Consider the following 13,499-nt stretch of genomic DNA (forward strand, 5'->3'; position numbering starts at 1 on the left):
ATGTACAAATATATGTATCTACACATACATATTTAATTCTGTTCCCTTAAAGAAACTACTATAGGTGCTGTATTTAAAGTGAAAGAAGGCGCACTGGAGTGGCAGGTCCCCTGCAGTCCAGACACCACCTGGAACTGAAGGGATCGATCAAGAGTTCTCTGCACCCAAATCCCGTGGGAGGGAGAGCTAAATTTTCAGAGGGGCAGACATGCCTGGGATGCCAGAAGAGACTGCAATCTCCCCACATTTCTGACTCCAGAGGAAAACACTTAACGCCATCTGGGACCCCGGTGCCTGGGGGCTCTAGGAAAAGGGAGTGCAGGCCCTCCTGGCTGCCACCCTCATGGAGAGCTCAAAATCAGCTCCTCCACAAGCAACTTGAGCCATGGGACCACAGTTAAGACCAACTTTGCTCTAAGTGACCTGCCTGGTGGATCCAAGACACAGTTCCACAGGAACAGCTGAAGACCAGTAGACAGGAAAGACTAAATGCCCAAAAGCAGAATAATCTGTTCCCACAACCAGCTGAAAGAAAACAAGAAAACAGATTTACAGCACTCCTGGCACACAGACCTAGAGGACGATCTAGCCACTGTCAGAAATAGCAGAACAGAGTAACACCAGAGACAACTTAATGGCTAGAGGCAAACGCAGGAACCCAAGCAACAGGAACAAAGACCAAATGGCATCATTGGAGCCCAATTATCCCACCAAAGCAAACACTGAATATCCAAACACACCAGAAAAGCAAGATCTAGATTTAAAATCACATTTGATCATGATGCAGGAGAACTTCAAGAAAGTCATGAATTACTCCCTTAGAGAAACGGAGGAAAACATATATAAAAAAGGAGAAGTCTACAGAGAGGAATCACAAAAATCCCTGAAAGAATTCCAGGAAAACACAATCAAACACGTGAGGGGATTAAAAATGGAAATAGAAGCAATAAAGAAAGCGCAAAGGAAAGCAACACTGGATATAGAAAACCAAAGGAAGAGACAAGGGGCTGTAGATACAAGCATCACCAACAGAATACAGAAGATAGAAGAGAGAATCTGAGGAGCAGAAGATTCCATAGAAATCATCGACACAACTGTCAAAGATAATGTAAAACAGAAAAAGCTACTGTTCCAAAACATACAGGAAACCCAGGAATTAATGAGAAGATCAAACCTAAGGATAGTAGGTATAGAAGAGAGTGAAGACACCCAGCTCAAAGGACCAGTAAATATTTTCAACAAAATCATAGAAAAAAATTTCCCTAACCTAAAGGAAGGGATGCCCATAAACTTACCAGAAGCCTACAGAACTCCAAATAGATTGGACCAGAAAAGAAAATCCTCCCGTCACATAATAGTCAAAACACCAAATACACAGAATAAAGAAAGAATATTAAAAACAGTAAGGGGAAAAGGTCAAGTAACATATAAAGACAGACCTATCAGAATCACACCAGACTTCTCACCAGAGGCTATGAAAGCCAGAAGATCCTGGGCAGATGTCATACAGACCATAAGAGAACACAATGCCAGCTCAGGTTACTATATCCAGAAAACAATCAATTAACATAGATGGAGAAACCAAGATATTCCATGACACAACCAAATTTACACAATATCTTTCTACAAATCCAGTCCTACAAAGGATAATAAATAGTAAAGCCCAACATAAGGAGGCAAGCTATACCCTAGAAAAAGCAAGAAACTAATTTTCTTGGCAACAAAACAAAAAGAAGAAAAGCACACAAACATAACCTCACATCCAAATATGAATATAACAGGAAACAATAATCACTATTCCTTAATACCTCTCAACATCAATGGTCTCAACTCCCCAATAAAAAAGACATAGATTAACAAACTGGATACGCAATGAGGACTCTGCATTCTGCTGCCTACAGGAAACACACCTTAGAGATAAAGACAGGCACTACCTCAGAGTAAAGGGCAGGAAAACAACTGTACAAGCAAATGGTCTGAAGAAGCAAGCTGGAGTAGCCATCCTAATATCGAATAAAATCGGTTTTCAAACAAAAGTCATCAAAAAAGATCAGGAAAGACACTTCATATTCATCATCGGAAAAATCCACCACGATGAACTCTCAGTCGTAAATATCCATGCTCAAATAAAAGGGCACCTACATACATAAAAGAAACCTTACTAAAGCTCAAAGCACACATTGAACCTCAAACAACAATAGTAGGAAATTTCAACATCCCACTCTCATCAATGGACAGATCATGGAAACAGAAATTAAACACAGACATAGACAGACTAAGAGAAGTCGTGAACCAAATGGACTTAACAGATATTTATAGAACATGCTATCCTAAAACAAAAGGATATACCTTCTTCTTAGCACCTCATGGTACTTTCTCCAAAATTGAACATATAATAGGTCATAAAACAAGCCTCAACAGAAAGATAGAAATAATCCCATTCATTGTATCAGACCACCACAGGATAAACTGGTCTTCAATAACAATAAGGGAAGAATGTCCAAATATACATGGAAGTTGAACAATGCTCTACTCAATGATAACGTGGTCATGGAAGAAATAAAGAAAGAAATTAAAGACTTCTTAGAATTTAATGAAAATGAAGCTACAACATACCCAAATTTATGGGACTCAGTGAAAGCTGTGCTAAGAGGAAAACTCATTGCTCTGAGTGCCTGCAGAAAGAAACAGGAGAGAGCCTATATCATCAGCTTGACAGCACACCTAAAAACTCTAGAATACAATAATGCAAATATACCCAGGAAGAGTAGAAGGCAGGAAATAATCAAACTCAGAGATGAAATCAACCATGTAGAAACAAAAAGGACCATAGAAAGAATCAACGGAACCAAAAGTTGGCTCTTGGAGAAAATCAACAAGATAGATAAACCCTTATCCAGACTAACCAGAGGACACAGAGAGTGTGCCCAAATGAACAAAATCAGAAATGAAAACAGAGACATAACTACAGAATCAGGAAATTCAAAAAATCAACAGATCCTGCTACAGATGCCTATATTCAACAAAGCTTGAAAATCTGGAGGAAATGGACAGTTTCTTAGACAGGTATTGAAGTTAAATAAGAAACAGATAAACCATTTAACTACCCCATAACTCCAAATGAAATAGAAGCAGTCACTAAAGGTCTCCGAACCAAAAGGAGCCCAGGTCCAGATGGGTTCAGTGCACATTTCTATCAGACCTTCATAGAAGACCTCATACCAATACTATCCAAATTGTTTGTTCCACGAAATTGTAACAGATGGAGCTCTACCGAATTCCTTCTATGAAGCCACAATTACTCTTATACCTAAACCACACAAAGACCCAACAAAGAAAGAAAACTTCAGACCAGTTTCCCTTATGAATATCAACGCAAGAATACTCAATAAAATTCTGTCAAACCGAATCCAAGGGCACATCAAAAAAATCATCCACCATGATCAAGTAGGCTTCATCCCAGGCATGCAGGGATGGTTTAATATACAGAAAACCATCAATGTGATCCATTATATAAATAAACTGAAAGAACAAAATCACATGGCCATTTCATTAGATGCCGAGAAAGCATTTGACAAAATTCAATACCCCTTCATGGAAAGAATAGGAATTCAAGTCACATACCTAAACATAGTAAAAGCCATATACAGCAAACCAGTTGCTAACATTAAACTAAATGGAGAGAAACTTGAAGCAATCCCACTGAAATCAGGGACTAGATTGCCCTCTCTCTCCCTACTTATTCATTATAGTTCTTGAAGTTCTAGCCAGAGCAATCAGACAACAAAAGGAAATCAAAGGGATACAGATTGGAAAAGAAGTCAAAATATCACTATTTGCAGATGATATTATAGTATATTTAAGTGATCCCAAACGTTGCACCAGTGAACTACTAAATCTGATGAACACCTTCAGCAAAGTTCCTGGGTATAAAATTAACTCAAATAAATTAGTAGCCTTCCTCTACACAAAGGAGAAACAAGCCAAGAAAGAAAATAGGGAAACAACACCCTTCCTAATAGTCCCAAATAATATAAAATTACAAGAAGAACTTCAAGCCTCTCAAAAAATACATTGAAGAAGAGCTCAGAAGATGGAAAAATCTCCCATGCTCATGGATTGGCATGATTAATATAGTAAAAATAGCCATTTTACCAAAAGTGATCTACGGATTCAGTGCAATCCCCATCAAAATTCCAATCCAATTCTTCAGAGAGTTAGACAGAACAATTTGCAAATTCATCTGGAATAACAAAAAACCCAGTATAGCTAAAACTCGCTTCAACAATAAAAGGACTTCTGGGGGAATCACTATCCCTTAACTCAAGCAGTATTACAGAGCAATAGTGATAAAAACTGCATGGTATTGGTACAGAGACAGACAGATAGATGAATGGAACAGAATTGAAGACCCAGAAATGAACCCAAACACCCATGGTCACATGATTTTCGACAAAGGAGCCAAAACCAAGCAATGAAAAAAGATAGCATTTTCAGGAAATGGTGCTGCTTCAACTGGAGGTCAGTATGCAGAAGATTGTATATCGATCCACGCTTATCACCCGGTACAAAGCTTAAGTCCAAGTGGATCAAGGACCTCCACATCACACCAGATACTTTCACACTAATAGAAGAAAAATTGGGGAAGCATCTCGAACACATGGGCACTGGAGAAAATTTCCTGAACAAAACACCAATGGCTTATGCTCTAAGATCAAGAATTGACAAATGGGATCTCATAAAACTGTAAAGCTTCTGTAAGGCAAAGGACACTGTGGTTAGGACAAAACGGGAACCAACAGATTGGGAAAAGATCTTTACCAATCCTACAACTGATAGAGGACTTATATCCAAAATATACAAAGAACTCAAGAAGTTAGACCACAGGGAGACAAATAACCCTATTAAAAAATGTGGTTCAGAGCTAAACAAAGAATTCTCAGCTGAGGAATGCCGAATGGCTGAGAAACACCTAAAGAAATGTTCAACATCTTTAGTCATAAGGGAAATGCAAACCAAAACAACCCTGAGATTTTACCTCACCCCAGTGAGAATGGCTAAGATCAAAAACTCAGGTGACAGCAAATGCTGGTGAGGGTGTGGAGAAAGAGGAACACTCCTCCATTGTTGGTGGGATTGCAGACTGGTACAACCATTCTGGAAATCAGTCTAGAGTTTCCTCAGAAAATTGGACATTGAACTACCTGAGGATCCAGCTATACCTCTCTTGGGGATATACCCAAAAGATGCCCCAACATATAAAAAAGACACATGCTCCACTATGTTCATAGCAGCCTTATTTATAATAGCCAGAAGCTGGAAAGAACCCAGATGCCCTTCAACAGAGGAATGGATACAGAAAATGTGGTACATCTACACAATGGAATATTACTCAGCTATCAAAAACAATGACTTTATGAAATTCATAGGCAAATGGTTGGAACTGGAAAAATATCATCCTGAGTGAGGTAACCCAATCACAGAAAAACACACATGGGATGCACTCATTGTTAAGTGGCTTTAGCCCAAATGCTTGAATTACCCTAGATGCATAGAACACATGACACTCAAGACAGATGATCAAAATGTGAATGCTTCACTCCTTCTTTAACAGGGGGACAATAATAACCTTGGTAGGGAATAGAGAGGCAAAGATTAAAACAGAGACAGAAGGAACAACCATTCAGAGCCTGCCCCACATGTGGCCCATACATATACAGACACCAAACTAGATAAGGTGGATGAAGCAAAGAAGTGCAGGCCGACAGGAACCGGATGTAGATCTCCTGAGAGACACAGCCAGAATACAGCAAATACAGAGGCGAATGCCAGCAGCAAACCTCTGAACTGAGAACAGGAGCCCCGTTGAAGGAACAGAGAAAGGACTGGAAGAGCTTGAAGGGGTTGTAGACCACACATGAACAACAATGCCAAGCAACCAGAGCTTCTAGGGACTAAGCCACTACCCAAAGACTGTACATGGACTGACCCTGGGCTCCAACTTCATAGGTGGCAGTGAATAGCCTAGTAAGAGCACTAGTGGAAGGGGAAGCCCTTGGCCCTGCCAAGACTTAACCCCTAGTGAACGTGATTGTTGGGAGAGCATGGTAATGGGGGGAGGATTGGGAGGGAAATTCCATATAGAAGGGGAGGGGGAGGGGCTAAGGGGATATTGGCCCGGAAAACGGGAAGGGGAATAACAATCGAAATACAAATAAGAAATACTCAATTTAATAAAGATAAAAAATAAAGTGAAAGAAGTATCATAAAGAATTGGATAATTTTAAAAACCGAACTCCTGAAATGGAGCTTCAATGAAGTTGGATATGGAAACCAAGAGCATGTAGCAAAAGGGAGGTTTTAAGAAATTCCTGGTTTGTAATTCTAAAGTGCATATTCATTTTAACGCTGTTTACATTTCATTAACTACATGAGCACCTCATTTTATAAAATTCTGAGAAGACTAAATTCAGTTCGAGTTTTAATACTCAGTGATTTAAGCTTTAGACTTAAAGTATAGGAGAAATTAACAGGCAGAGTGAAGGATCTACAAAGTAATTATAAACCCAGTGCAGGATATTTTCAAAATCAGTAATTGGCAACATGGTGTCTATGGGACATAGTCAACTCTTAACAGTTTCCCAGTTATTCCCTGCATGCCTGTTATAAATGTGTGTAAATGCTGCCAGATGACTGTGATTCCAAGGATCTTGGAGTCCCCAAGATTCACATTGCAGTCCTAAAACGTTAGTTTTCTGAAATTTGATCTCTATAGGATTTTTTTAAAGGCTTGTTTTTATTATGTGTCTCTATGTGTATGTATATATGTGTGTGCATGCTTTCAAGAAGCCAGAATGGAGGAGGAGACATTCAGGAGCTAGAGTTACAGGCAGTTGTGAGCTACCTGTCATGGTGCCTGGAAATGTACTCAGGTCTTCTGCAATAACAGCAAGTACCCTTAACCACTGAGCTACTTCCCCAGAGCATCACCACCATAGTTTTAAAGTAGCACAGAGAGGTAGTTGAACACAAGATATTGACACTTAACCTTGAACCTTTCATTGAACACACTTTATTATTGTAATTACCAATACAATTCAAACTACATATGCTAATGGATTATATCAGGGTATTTCCATCCATGCCTATTGCCAAAAGTTTAAACTCCAAATTCCAAGAACAGAGGTGTCTTCTGGACCATGAGGACAGCATTCTCTCATGGAAGAAAGTGAGAGTATAGAGTCAGTGGCATGCACTTTATGTACTGTTTTTTCTTTACTTCTGAACTCTTTACGTGGGAAAGAAATCTGAGCTGCCAGTGGAGGTTCTGGTGTTGGTCCTCCACTCCCCCATTTCCTCTGTTATGGGACTTTCTCTAGGGAGGTGAGGGCAGCGTTCTACCAGCACACCAGGCATCTGTTTTCACTTTGTCCTGGAGATCATGACACTACTCAGTAGCTAGCGTGGTATAGAAACGTCTTTAAATATACTCTGTTCCTTTTCACTGAAACACACCAACCTCTAATGGTCATGCTATTCTGGGTTGTTGTGTTTCTTTTACAGTGCCTTCCCATTGTTGTATTTCTTTTTTTCTTTTTTACTCTTTTTTAAATTTATTTAATACTTAATAATAATTCTTTGGTTTCCGGGCAAACATCCCCCTCCCTCCTCCCCTTCCTTATGGGTGTTCCCCTCCCAACCCTCCCCCCATTGCCGCCCTCCTCCCAACAGTCTAGTTCACTGGGGGTTCAGTCTTAGCAGGACCCAGGGCTTCCCCTTCCACTGGTGCTCTTACGAGGATATTCATTGCTACCTATGAGGTCAGAGTCCAGGGTCAGTCCATGTATAGTCTTTAGGTAGTGGCTTAGTCCCTGGAAGCTCTGGTTGCTTGGCATTGTTGTACATATGGGGTCTCGAGCCCCTTTAAGATCTTCCAGTTCTTTCTCTGATTCCTTCAACGGGGGTCCTATTCTCAATTCAGTGGTTTGCTGCTGGCATTCGCCTCTGTATTTGCTGTATTCTGGCTGTGTCTCTCAGGAGAGATCTACATCCGGCTCCTGTCGGTCTGCACTCATTTGCTTCATCCATCTTGTCTAATTGGATGGCTGTATATGTATGGGCCACATGTGGGGCAGGCTCTCAATGGGTGTTCCTTCAGGCTCTGTTTTAATCTTTGCCCCTCTCTTCCCTGCCAAGGGTATACTTGTTCCCCTTTTAGAGAAGGAGTGAAGCATTCACATTTTGATTCTCCGTCTTGAGTTTCATTTGTTCTAGGCATCTAGGGTAATTCAAGCATTTGGGTTAATAGCCACTTATCAGTGAGTGCATACCATGTATGTTTTTCTGTGATTGGGTTAGCTCACTCAGGATGATATTTTCCAGTTCCAACCATTTGCCTACGAATTTCATAAAGCCGTTGTTTTTGATAGCTGAGTAATATTCCATTGTGTAGATGTACCACATTTTCTGTATCCATTCCTCTGTTGAAGGGCATCTGGGTTCTTTCCAGCTTCTGGCTATTATAAATAAGGCTGCGATGAACATAGTGAAGCACGTGTCTTTTTTATATGTTGGGGTATCTTTTGGGTATATGCTCAAGAGAGGTATAGCTGGATCCTCAGGCAGTTCAATGTCCAATTTTCTGAGGAACCTCCAGACTGATTTCCAGAATGGTTGTACCAGTCTGCAATCCCACCAACAATAGAGGAGTGTTCCTCTTTCTCCACACCCGCACCAGCATCTGCTGTCACCTGAGTTTTTGATCTTAGCCATTCTCACTGGTGTGAGGTGAAATCTCAGGGTTGTTTTGAGTTGCATTTCCCTAATGACTAAAGATGTTGAACATTTCTTTAGGTGTTTCTCAGCCATTTGGCATTCCTCAGCTGTGAATTCTTTGTTTAGCTCTGAACCCCATTTTTTGATAGGGTTATTTGTCTCCCTGCGGTCTAACTTCTTGAGTTCTTTGTATATTTTGGATATAAGGCCTCTATCTGTTGTAGGATTGGTAAAGATCTTTTCCCAATCTGTTGGTTGCCGTTTTGTCCTAACCACAGTGTCCTTTGCCTTACAGAAGCTTTGCAGTTTTATGAGATCCCATTTGTCGATTCATGATCTTAGAGCATAAGCCATTGGTGTTTTGTTCAGGAAATTTTTTCCAGTGCCCATGGTTCCAGATGCTTCCCTAGATTTTCTTCTATTAGTTTGAGTGTATCAGGTTTGATGTGGAGGTCCTTGATCCACTTGGACTTAAGCTTTGTACAGGGTGATAAGCATGGATCGATCTGCATTCTTCTACATGTTGACCTCCAGTTGAACCAGCACCATTTGCTGAAAATGCTATCTTTTTTCCATTGGATGGTTTTGGCTCCTTTGTCAAAAATCAAGTGACTTAGGTGTGTGGGTTCATTTCTGGGTCTTCAATTCTATTCCATTGGTCTATCCGTCTGTCTCTGTACCAATGCCATGGAGTTTTTATCACTATTGCTCTGTAATACTGCTTGAGTTCAGGGACAGTGATTCCCCCTGAAGTCCTTTTATTGTTGAGGATAGTTTTAGCTATCCTGGGTTTTTTGTTATTCCAGATGAATTTGAAAATTGTTCTGTCTAACTCTTTGAAGAATGGGATCGGTATTTGATGGGGATTGCATTGAATCTGTAGATTGTTTTTGGTAAAATGGCCATTTTTACTATATTAATCCTGCCAATCCATGAGCATGGGAGATCTTTCCATCTTCTGAGGTCTTCTTCAATTTCTTTCTTCAGTGTCTTGAAGTTCTTATTGTACAGATCTTTTACTTGCTTGGTTAAAGTCACACCGAGGTACTTTATATTATTTGGGTCTATTATGAAGGGTGTTGTTTCCCTAATTTCTTTCTCGGCTTGTTTCTCTTTTGTGTAGAGGAAGTCTACTGATTTATTTGAGTTAAATTTATACCCAGCCACTTTGCTGAAGTTGTTTATCAGCTTTAGTACTTCTCTGGTGGAACTTTTGGGATCACTTAGATAAACTATCATATCATCTGCAAATAGTGATATTTTGACTTCTTCTTTTCCGATCTGTATCCCCTTGACCTCCTTTTGTTGTCTGATTGCTCTGGCTAGAACTTCAAGAACTATATTGAATAAGTAGGGAGAGAGTGGGAAGCCTTGTCTAGTCCCTGATTTTAGTGGGATTGCTTCAAGTTTCTCTCCATTTAGTTTAATGTTAGCAACTGGTTTGCTGTATATGGCTTATACTATGTTTAGGTATGGTCCTTGTATTCCTATTCTTTCCAGGACTTTTATCATGAAGGGGTGTTGAATTTTGTCAAATGCTTTCTCAGCATCTAATGAAATGATCATGTGGTTTTGTTCTTTCAGTTTGTTTATATAATTGAGCCCGTTGATGGTTTTCCGTATATTAAACCATCCCTGCATGCCTGGGATGAAGCCTACTTGATCATGGTGGATGATTGTTTTGATGTGCTCTTGGATTCGGTTTGCCGGAATTTTATTGAGTATTTTTGCCTCGACATTCATAAGGGAAATTGGTCTGAAGTTCTCTTTCTTTGTTGGGTCTTTGTGTGGTTTAGGTATAAGAGTAATTGTGGCTTCATAGAAGGAATTCGGGAGTGATCCATCTGTTTCAATTTTGTGGAATAGTTTGGATAATATTGGTATGAGGTCTTCTATGAAGGTTTGATAGAATTCTGCACTGAACCCATCTGGACCTGGGCTTTTTTTGGTTGGGAGACTATTAATGCCTGCTTCTATTTCGTTAGGAGTTATGGTGTTGTTTAACTGGTTTATCTGTTCCTGATTTAATTTCGGTACCTGGTATTTGTCTAGGAAATTGTCCATTTCCTGTAGATTTTCAAGTTTTGTTGAATATAGGCTTTTATAGTAAGATCTGATGATTTTTTGAATTTCCTCTGAATCTGTAGTTATGTCTCCCTTTTCATTTCTGATTTTGTTAATTTGGCCAAACTCTCTGGGTTTTCTCGTTTGTCTGGCTAAGGGTTTATCTATCTTGTTGATTTTCTCAAAGAACCAACTTTTGGTTCTGTTGATTCTTTCTATGGTCCTTTTTGTTTCTACTTGGTTGATTTCAGCTCTGAGTTTGATTATTTCCTGCCTTCTACTCCTCCTGGGTGTATTTGCTTCTTTTTGCTCTAGAGCTTTTAGGTGTGCTGTCAAGCTGCTGACATATGCTCTTTCCTGTTTCTTTCTGCAGGCACACAGCGCTATGAGTTTTCCTCTTAGCACAGCTTTCATTGTGTCCCATAAGTTTGGGTATGTTGCACCTTCATTTTCATTAAATTCTAAAAAGTTTTTAATTTCTTTCTTTATTTCTTCCTTGACTAGATTATCATTTAGTAGAGCATTGTTCAATTTCCACGTATATGTGGGCATTCTTCCCTTATTGTTATTGAAGACCAGTTTTAGGCCGTGGTGGTCCGATAGCACGCATGGGATTATTTCTATCTTTCTGGACCTGTTGAGTCCCGTTTTTTGACCAAGTATATGGTCAATTATGGGGAAAGTACCATGAGGAGCTGAGAAGAAGGTATATCCTTTTGCTTTAGGATAGAATGTTCTATAAATATCTGTTAAGACCATTTGGCTCATGACTTCTCTTAGTCTGTCGACATCTCTGTTTAATTTCTGTTTCCATGATCTGTCCATTTATGAGAGTGGGGTGTTGAAATCTCCCACTATTATTGTATGAGGTGTAATGTGTGTTTTGAGTTTTAGTAAGGTTTCTTTTACGTATGTAGGTGCCCTTGTATTTGGGGCATAGATATTTAGGATTGAGAGTACATCTTGGTGGATTTTTCCTTTGATGAATATGAAGTGTCCTTCCTTATCTTTTTTGATGATTTTTAGTTGAAAATTGATTTTATTTGATGTTGGAATGGCTACTCCAGCTTGCTTCTTCTGACCATTTGCTTGGAAATTGTTTTCCAGCCTTTCACTCTGAGGTAGTGTCTGTCTTTGTCTCTGAGGTTTGTTTCCTGTAGGCAGCAGAATGCAGGGTCCTCGTTGCGTATCCAGTTTGTTAATCTATGTCTTTTTATTGGGGAGATGAGGCCATTGATGTTGAGAGATATTAAGGAATAGTGATTATTGCTTCCTGTTATATTCATATTTGGAAGTGAGGTTATGTTTGTGTGCTTTTCTTCTCTTTGTTTTGTTGCCAAGACGATTAGTTTCTTGCTTCTTCTAGGGTGTAGCTTGCCTCCTTATGTTGGGCTTTACCCTTTATTATCCTTTGTAGTGCTGGATTTGTAGAAAGATATTGTGTAAATTTGGTTTTGTCATGGAATATCTTGGTTTCTCCATCTATGTTAATTGAGAGTTTTGCAGGATACAGTAACCTGGGCTGGCATTTGTGTTCTCTTAGGTTCTGTATTACATCTGTCCATGATCTTCTGGCCTTCATAGTTTCTGGTGAAAAGTCTGGTGTGATTCTGATAGGTCTGCCTTTATATGTTACTTGACCTTTTTCCCTTACTGCTTTTAATATTCTTTCTTTATTTTGTGCGTTTGGTGTTTTGACTATTATGTGACGGGAGGTGTTTCTTTTCTGGTCCAATCTATTTGGAGTTCTGTAGGCTTCTTGTATGCCTATGGGTATCTCTTTTTTTAGGTTAGGGAAGTTTTCTTCTATGATTTCATTGAAGATATTTACTGGTCCTTTGAGCTGGGAGTCTTCACTCTCTTCTATACCTATTATCCTTAGGTTTGATCTTCTCATTGAGTCCTGGATTTCCTGTATGTTTTGGACCAGTAGCTTTTTCTTCTTTACATTATCTTTGACAGTTGAGTCAATGATTTCTATGGAAACTTCTGCTCCCAAGATTCTCTCTTCCATCTCTTGTATTCTGTTGGTGAAGCTTGTATGTACAGCTCCTTGTCTCTTCTTTTGATTTTCTATATCCAGGGTTGTTTCCATGTGTTCTTTCTTGATTGCTTCTATTTCCATTTTTAATTCCTTCAACTTTTTGATTGTGTTTTCCTGGAATTCTTTCATGGTTTTTTCTGTCTCCTCTCTATGGGTTTCTACTTGTTTATTTATGTTTTACTGGAATTCTTTCAGGGATTTTTGTGATTCCTCTCTGTAGGCTTCTACTTGTTCTCTAAGGGAGTTCTTCACGTCTTTCTTGAAGTCCTCCAGCATTATGATCAAATATGATTTTGAAACTAGATCTTGCTTTTCTGGTGTGTTTGGATAATCCATGTTTATTTTAGTGGGAGAATTGGGCTCCGATGATGCCATGTAGTCTTGGTTTCTGTTGCTTGGGTTCTTGCGCTTGCCTCTCGCCATCAGATTATCTCTAGTGTTACTTTGTTCTGCTATTTCTGACAGTGGCTAGACTGTCCTATAGGCCTGTGTGTCAGGAGTGCTGTAGACCTGTTTTCCTGTTTTCTTTCAGCCAGTTATGGGGACAGAGTGTTCTGCTTTCAGGCGTGTAGTTTTTCCTCTGTACAGGTCTTCAGCTGTTCCTGTGGGCCTGTGT

Source organism: Rattus norvegicus, chromosome 18 (genome assembly GCF_036323735.1).
Source record: "Rattus norvegicus strain BN/NHsdMcwi chromosome 18, GRCr8, whole genome shotgun sequence".
NCBI lineage: Eukaryota > Metazoa > Chordata > Mammalia > Rodentia > Muridae > Rattus > Rattus norvegicus.